We start from the raw sequence: 9,262 nt of genomic DNA, 5'->3' as shown, positions 1-9,262 counted from the left end.
CAACAGCCTTAACGTTTGGTAAAAATTTGGCCCTCACATCAAAAGCTGCTTCACTGAATTTTAATTTCAAAACACTGTCAGCCAATTCTTGCCATTGGGTGAAGTTTTCCGTATTATGAAGCTTTATAACTCATGAATTAAAATGCCTGAATTATACCGAACACTTCAGCTATTGACAATTCGGTAAAAAATACCAAAGTCGGTTATCTTTTCTAAAGCTCTGAACCATTTGGTGGATTTTTTAACTTTTGGTTAAAATTTGACAGATGGTAAGTTATCCATTAACCCTACTATCCAAGCGTGGTTATTTCTGACCGACAAGAAGTTTAATTTTGACAACCGTGGCTGAGTTATTCTTGAAAACCGGTCGATCGACAGCACAGGGATTTTCAACCATAGAGAATAGCATTCGAAATGTCACTTTTAACCAAGAATTACATTTAACTCGGCAAATGGTTCACAGCCTACACACTTAATCTAGCTCGTTAAAATCTCCAACAGCCGATTATCTCGGCATTTACTTTTGCTGATATCACTGTAAAAGCAATATTTGTATTCCATAAGAAATAACAACTCATAAAAGAAAAGACAAGAAAGCTGACACTACTTTTTTTTATATAAATATATGTTTAAGAAAACAAAACTGTATTAGTTGTATTAGTCTACGTTGGTTGACGAAATAAATAAATAAATAAAAATATCTGTTTGTGAGCTGATATCTCAGCAAAATGTTATTTGTTACGAGATTTGTTAGCTAAGTCTCGGCAATTGTTTTACTTTATCTCAGCAAAATAAATTGCAGAATTACTCAGCTGTTGGAATCTCAGCGTTAAAATTTAAGTGTGTAAGGCTGTATTTCATTTGGTGATTTTTCATTTAAATTTGACAGATGGAAAATTTTCAAATAAACCTGCTATTGTACCACACTTTTTTCTGACAGACCAGGAATCAATTTTAAGAAACACCTTCTCGAAAATCGAACGTACAACAACAGAGGGATTTTCGAACATTGTAATTTATTTTAAAAGTGTCAAATTTAAGTGAAAATTCTGGAGGTAAAAAGGTCAAGATCACTGGTATAAAAATGAAATTAAAATGTGTTGAATCGTTTTATTTAAGCATCCCGTAACAACCCAATTTCATTACTTCATTGCTAATCTGGTTAAATGTTGTACTAAACTATCTTAAAGACAAATCTACCAGCTCAAATCTTTTCAGAGGTAAAGGCCCACGCACATTAGATCCGGATCGGTCGCGTTGCGGCAAAGTGACAGTTAAATTTATTGTCTAACTGTCAAATGTACGTCAACGCAACGCAAACGGATCTAATGTGGGTGGTCCTTAAGCGGTGGGACCATAGAGGTAACTCTAAGACTAGTAGGTCCCGAAGAAACGTGCTCAACTTTTTGGCTCAGCTCTGGTACTCTCTTCGGTCCCAAGCTAATCGATTCACCCCTCGAAACATAGGAAAAACGAATAACCCCTCATTTCATCTGTCAAACTTTCATAGCGAATCAAAACAAACATTGCGTAGTACTAGAATTTCGACTAGAATGGGATACGTTAATCGTTTGCTTGGGACCAATAGGCTAGTCAAGTAGTGAGCCAATTTAAAATCGTTAGTTTCGTATTGATTGTTGGTGGGACCTAGGGGCGTCTCACTTTTAAAATGCTTATTGACGATGTATTTAATTTAAAAAAAAATGCATTTAATTTCCATCGTTTACATCAACCATTCAGTGCAATGTGAACGTCAAAACAAAGCAAGATATACAAACAAAGCATGAAAAGAAAAAATGTCTATCCACACGATTTCTGTGGACTAGAGAATTTATATGCTGCCATCGGAGGTTCCAAGGGAGTTTCGGCGGTGTTTCCACGCATTGTCGTCGGAGGAGCTTTGGCCAGTGAAGAGTTTGGATGATGCCAACGGAATTTTCTCTCGTTCTCGGTGGAGGAGGTTCTGTATGATTTTTTTTTGGAGACGGTTCTAGATGCTGCAAACGCAGATTCTAGGAAAGTTTTCCTTGTCCTTGTTCGTCCATTACGTTTGACTAAATAAATAACAATTGCAATTACTTACATACCTACATATCAATTAAAAAAAAATGCGAAAATACAAAATTTCGATGGCATTCTCTTGAGTTTATGGCGATTTCTGCTTCCAGCGGAGATTCCAAATAATTTCGACGGAGTTTTCTCAGCGGAGGAGGATCTGCACGATTTCGGTGGAGGTTTCCGATTTTGTCAGCGAAGGTTCCAGGTAGTTTCGATTAAGGTTTCTGGTGTGCACGGTCGAGAAGTACGATTTTGGTGGATATTGTCGGTGCTACCAACGGATGTTCCAGGAAATTTCAAAGTCATTTCCTCATGTTTTCGGTGAAGCAGCTTCCACAAGATTCTGGTGGAGATGCTGCCATCGAAGGTTCAAAGGAATTTTGACGGGATTTTTTCGCGTTCCCGGCGAAGCGGGCTTAGCACGATTTCTGAGGAGGTTTTCGATGTTGACACTGGAAGTTCCGGAGGCAGCTTCTGCACGATTTCGTTTGAGATTTCCGTTGCTGCTGGAGGAGGTTGCAGGGAGTTTCTAGCAAGTTTATGCGTGTTCACGACGGAGAGAATACCATTGCATGATTGCGGTGGATATTTTGTATGTTACGGATGTTAGTGCTTTCAAATGTTCGACGGATTTTTTCCGCATTCTCGATCGTGGAGCCGATGTGAACAACAACATGTTTTGGTAGGAACTGTCACTTATGGTGGTAAGCTCCAACTGGTATTATCCTCGGATTAAATCCCGATCAAGAATGTCCGGCTGGTTTGATGTCGACATCAGAATTAATTAACATAACTCTAAGCAAACATTTTGCAGATCATACAAACAAGGACGGTATTAAAAGTTAATCCGAGTTGGAGCTTATCGCCATTAGAGCATCACGCTACAAAAAATGCACTGAGAAAATGCATTTAATTTTTTTTTTCTGGTCAAAATGCATTTATTTATTTTTTGTTATAATAAATGTACGACAAGTGATCTACCCCTAGGGTGGGACCATCATCATCACTTTCAATAACTTTTTTCTGTATTCGTCAGATTAGTATATGTGGGATGCTTTCTCAAGAAACAATGAAAGGTGATTTCAAGCATAACTTTTCAAAAGGACGTAAGTCGCAAAAATAAACAAATCTATATTTGGCATCTAACCGAATATAAAATACATGCTTTTCCTACGAGTTAATGAAAAACAAGGTTTGAAATTGTAGTGCATTTTGGAAAATATATTTAATGAACGCCCTATGTGACCTTCTTTCATTGTTTTTAAAATGGTGTTGATACACCCTTTTATTGTCCACATGACTTAACTGTTAAAATTTGATGATAACACGAAAACTGCAGATACACTCACAGTGAAGCGTCGTATGTGAAAAAACAAAGCAACCACTATCAATCAGCAAATACGTCAAGTTTGTATGTTTGTTTTTGGATTTCCGGGAGCAACATGTTTATTATTTCAAAAGTATTCTAATAAAATTGCACTTTAATCTTGACTTTAATATTGAACTTCACATACCAATCTGACCATCGCTTTCTTAACACGAAAAACACAAAACGTACAACATCTAACTGACCCTCTCATCTCCGCATTTAACATCGATTATTTCACAACTCTGGGTAGTTATGTAAATAAACCAACCAACCGACAATTCCTCAATGCTTTTCGAGCTGCCGACGTATCTTCACTGCAAAACAAAAACCGGTGTATCTGATTTGACGTATGTGAAAACCCTTCTGTCAAATAGACGAATCATGCAGGGTGTATGTAACAATCAAGGTGTGATACCGACGAATCAATCAGGGTGTATGTGAGTAGTACACAAGTAAAAGGTGTATGATTTTGTTTTATTAAAAGTCTTGTCCGTGTTTGCAAAACTCGACATTTTTCAGAATTCTCTTAAACGCTATCCCTTTATCCAACTAATAGCACAAACAGATTTAAAAAAATAGCATTTAATAATCTCATATAGACATTGCTATCCAATGTTTCTAATTTCCTATCCAATGTTACATACGTCCTTTTGAAAAGTTATGCTTGATTTGTTGAGTTGCCTTCTTATTTCAAGAGCTGAAATCTACTAAACAAACCTGTAAACGAACTGACACCACTGATAAGTTCGAAATGTACGGCGCTACCATGACAAATCTGAGCACATTCCAAACTGAAACCTTGTTTGCGAAGAATGTTATTGTGAGTGTTGTGTCTGTTTGTCTGTGCTTTAACTGAAATGGTTATGGAACTTTACATGAACGTGTGTGATAAAGTTTAACCTTATTTATTATGTTTTTTTTTTGGAAGTGAACCTTACAAATAATGGGTTGTTAAGAACCATCACCATTGTAAATTTTTGTTTTCTCCTTGGTTTTCTCCATAAATTTATGTGAAAGGAATTCTATTGAACCATTTTATTTATGATTTCAGAACTTCAATGGTAATTGTTATGGTAGTCGGCAAAGTTCATAGATGATTTTGTAACATCGATCAACTTTATGTGGAATATATCGCGAATTGGTTGCCTGTAAATTACTGATTACAAATTCCCGATATATTCCACGTTGTTGACCGATAATACAAAACCATTAATGAACCTTACTGCCTACCATAACCATTACAATTTAAGTTCTCAAACCATAAGTAAAAAGATTCTAATATAGTTCTCTCTCCGAAAATGTACGGAGAAAACAACTATTTTTAATGGTAATGGTTCTTAACAACCCATTATTTGTAAGGTTCACTTCCAAAGAACCATAATGCATAAGGTTAAAACTTTATCACACAAACGTTTATGTAAAGTTCCATCACGATTTCAGTTAAAGTTTAGCAGGGATTATAAACAATTTTTAACCTTTGACTATATGTTTTTAGTATTACTTCTACGTGAAGTCAACGATTTACATAGTTGAAGATGCTAATTTCAAATAACAGACTGTAGTGGTAATTTTTATACGATAGATGGAGTAGATGAAAGCAGAGAGTTGATAGTTCCGTTAGAGTACGGCAGTGTGAAGATTGCATATAGGTATTAGAATAGCGAGCTAGAACAACTTTTAAGGAAGGTACAAATCGGTTTTTTCATCTCTCTTTACCAAACTCCCCCTTTGGAGAGGAGTGGTGAGGGGTGAGGAAATGTTTTACCTCAGACAAATCTTTCATTTGGAATAACCTTCCAAGTTTTTCTTTGATCCACAATATATCATCTATATTTTTGGCAATTAAAAGAATGTCGTCTACATAGAGAATTAGGATGATTCCTTTGGACTTTGATTTGTAAATACAACAGTCATTTTTGAGTGGAACAAATTCTAGTTCTCTCATCGCATCATCGAAACGTTTGTTCCAAGATCTGCTTGCTTGTTTAAGTCCATACAAGCTTTTATGTAAACGAACAATTTGGCTTTGTCCGTTTTCTTTCGGTGGGAGTTTCATGAAGATTTCCTCTTCTAGATTCCCATTCAAAAATGCTGTTTTGACGTCCATTTGGTGTACAAGCAATTTGTGTTCGTTAGCCAGTGCAAGAGCTAAACGAACGCTTTCCAGTTTGGCAACAGGTGCGAATTATCACTATAGTCAAATCCTGGCCGTTGTGAGCATCCCTTTGCCACTAACCGTGCTTTATACCGTCCATCTTCTTTCATTGAGAAAATCCATTTCGAATAAATTGGCTTGACTCCTTCTGGCACACAGTTTACCACTGTCCAAGTGTTATTATGATGCAATGCATCAAGCTCTTCTTGGAGTGCACGTTTCCACTCAGGCCAATCAAAAAGATTTTTCAGCTCTTCAATATTTTGCGGAATATCTTCGTTACGAATTATTGCCGTTTTCGCTGTGTACTCCGAATACCAACGTGGAGTTTTCCTATTCCTCTTGCTACGTCTTAATGGCTGCTTGTCTTCATCATCGTCTCTTTCATCGACTTGACTTTCATAAGTACTTTCATAATCAGTTTCACCAACTGATTCTTCTGCTGAAACGTTATCTTCTTGATTTTCTTCAATCAGCGTACTGTCTTCATTCCTCTGCTCTTCGTCAGAAGTTGATACCTGATCTTCAATATCTTGTCTTTGATCTTCATAGTTCTCTTTTCTATGCAATTGTGTACAAAAAAACAAATCCTGTTGTTCTGATTCGATTTCATGAGAGAGTATCGTGGATTCATCGAATACAACGTTTCTACCTATTTCAATTGAACGTGTATCTGCATTCCACAATCTAAATCCATTGTTTGCGTAGCCCACAAAAATCAATAGTTTAGTTTTCGGATCTAGTTTATGACGTTTTTCCTTGGCGATTTGCTTGAAAGCTCTGCATCCGAAAATTCTCAAATGCTTCAAGTTTGGCTTCTTTTTAAACCACATTTCATATGGAGTTTTGTTTTCTTCTATCCCATTCATAGGAGATCTGTTGATTAGGTATGTTGCTGTATATAATGCTTCACCCCACATTGCTTTAGGCAATTGACTATCGTAAAGCATTGCTCTTACCTTTTCCATCAACGATCTATTCATTCGTTCACTTACTCCATTTTGCTGTGGAGTGTATGGGACTGTGAACATCATTTGAATTCCGATTTTCTTACAATGATTTTGGAATTCAGTACTTGTGTATTCTCCGCCATTATCACATCTAAGCATAGAAATACGTGCTTGAAAATATGAAGATGCCATAGCTTCAAACTCATTGAATCGTTCGAAGACTTCAGATTTGTGTTTCATGAGGTAGACCACGAGAAAATGAGTATAGTCATCAATGAAGGTTACAAAGTAGCGGTAACCATCATACGTTTCCTCTTCCATACTTCCACAAACATCTGAGTGAATTAACTCCAATGGTCGTTTTGATCTTGGCAATTTCATATCCTGAAATTTGAAAGCGGATTGCTTTCCTGCCAGACAGCCCTCACAAATACTTGTTTGATTCCGTTCTCCATATGATAGATTGATACCCTCAACCATCCCTTTTGACATTAGTTTCTCCAAACCTGTAGCACTCAGGTGTCCCAGTCTCTTATGCCAAGTAGTAAGACTCACCTGTTTTCCAATCAGTGCAGAACAGGTTGCATTTTCTGAGGACTTTCCATCCCAAATACAATCAAGGTAGAACAAACCATCAATGAAACTTCCTGAAGCAATGACTTCATCTTCAGACTCAAAGGTAACCTCTTTATTCGTAAAGTGACCCTTTTCCCATGCTGGCTTGCCTTTCTAACCGAAAGAAGATTTTCTTCAAGTCCAGGAATGAAAAGAACATTGTTCAATTCAAGACTCTTTATTGAATTTTTGCCAACAACGCTCTTCAATCTCAACTTACCCATCTTCGTTGCCCGAAGATTTTCACCTGTCTTGGCGGTTGAGACAATCACTGGCTCCTCCAAATCCTTTACTTCGTCCAACAAGTCTTCGTCGTTGATCATGTGATCGCTGGCACCTGAATCAACAACGAATTTCACGCGTTTGGCACGATTACGCGGGGCATTCGGCTTCACCATCATGGCATGGCCTTTTTTATTGTCCTTTTTCCCATTGGATTGTTGACCACGCATCCATTTTTCCTTCTCCTTGGCGATGAATTTCTTCATTAAAGGGCATTTGTTTTTATAATGCCCAGTTTCGTTGCATCCGAAACATCGTATAACCTGCTTCGATGCCAGAGTGACGTTTTTCTTCTCCTCTTTCTTCTCTTCCCCAGCTTCGGCGTTCAAGAACATTCTTTTTATATCTACTGTCATCATTCGGAAGCACCAGCAAAGCTCCTTTTACATGTTTGAACCTGTCCGGTATTGCAATCAGGAGAGCATGGATTTTCTCGGCTTGAGAAATTCTAAAAATATCTTCCGAAGTGAGTCTAAGTTACGGTGCTTCATCGAGAATAATCTTTCCCGCATACTGACCATAGCCGCGGTACCCGCCTTCTGGTACGTTTTGACCAATACATCCATGGCTTGTTTCGCATATTCCACGCCAATGATTTTATTCAGGACATCATTGTTTACAAGCATGACTATTTCATCGAGTGCCTCGATGTCATCATCCAGCCGTTTCTTCAGCTTCTCCTTTCGTGCTTTTTTCACCTCCGCAGTAGCCCCTTCAGCCGGCTCGAAATAGTCTTCCTCGTCAGGAGTTTTCACCAGCGTGTTCGATAACTTCAACTTTGCTAGGTGATGCTCCACACGCCATTTCCAAGCGGGAAACAAGGACTCAGTACCGTCGAAAATATTGGCACGATCCGCGCCTCGGACAACTGCTGTGTATGGCAAGGCACGTTCGAGAGTTCCCCTCTCGTAACCGCCATTGCCACCACTTCCTTGTCCGCCGGGGGCAATCCTTCCGCAAATCACACGGTCGTCTGCTGGATCGGCTAGTCGAACGGTCGTCTTCTGGCTCGGCTGGTCGAACGGTCCTCTTCTAGCTCGGCAGGTATAACGATCCTCCTCTGCGCTCAGCTGGTCCAACGGTCGTCTTCTGGGTCGTCCGGCTCGTCTGTTGGCGATCAGTTAACCACTGATTCGTGTCGCTACCAGTTACCTACTGGATGTTGTCGTTGTCGCACTCAGTTTACCACTGGGCCCATAACCTTGTTGGGATTCGAGAATTGCAATAAACACTTCGAGATTACTTTTGGTTTTAAGGTTGATTTTATTGAAACTCAATACGTCAGGTTATCTTACGAAGACATGGTACAATATCGATAGTTCATTATTTACATAGTTCATTTCTGCTTCACATTCTCACACTCCCTATCTCCCTATTGCCTATATATGAGATAGCACACATTCAAATACTACTAGCAAGTTTGTATGCAAGAGGCAAAGCTTCTAGCTGAGCACTAAAGCTTCTCCATTCAATATTGCATACAATACCATATGCGAATAACAGTTACGACTCGCATCTCTCATGTTTACACTGACAATTGTCATCCGATGTGTCAGTACCGATCTATCAGTTGAATGGTAAATTGTTATTGTTTACTCCACAAGACGATGGTGATAATATCACCGCAGTTTGTTTCTCAACACGCTCAAGTACCAACTGTGTGTTTGAAACAGTTCTACCGATTTTTACCGCACTTCAGTTATTATTTGAAGGAAGGCATCCAGTAGCATCTTCAACTATGTAAATCGTTGACTTCACGTAGAAGTAATACTAAAAACATATAGTCAAAGTACATAACTCTGGATGGGAGCATACCATCAATTACTGTCAATG

This window comes from Ochlerotatus camptorhynchus, unplaced genomic scaffold, assembly GCF_037179485.1.
Source record: "Ochlerotatus camptorhynchus isolate MF236.1 unplaced genomic scaffold, CSIRO-AGI_Acam_v1.1 ptg000277l, whole genome shotgun sequence".
NCBI lineage: Eukaryota > Metazoa > Arthropoda > Insecta > Diptera > Culicidae > Ochlerotatus > Ochlerotatus camptorhynchus.
Note: the sequence above shows the minus strand (reverse complement) of the source record.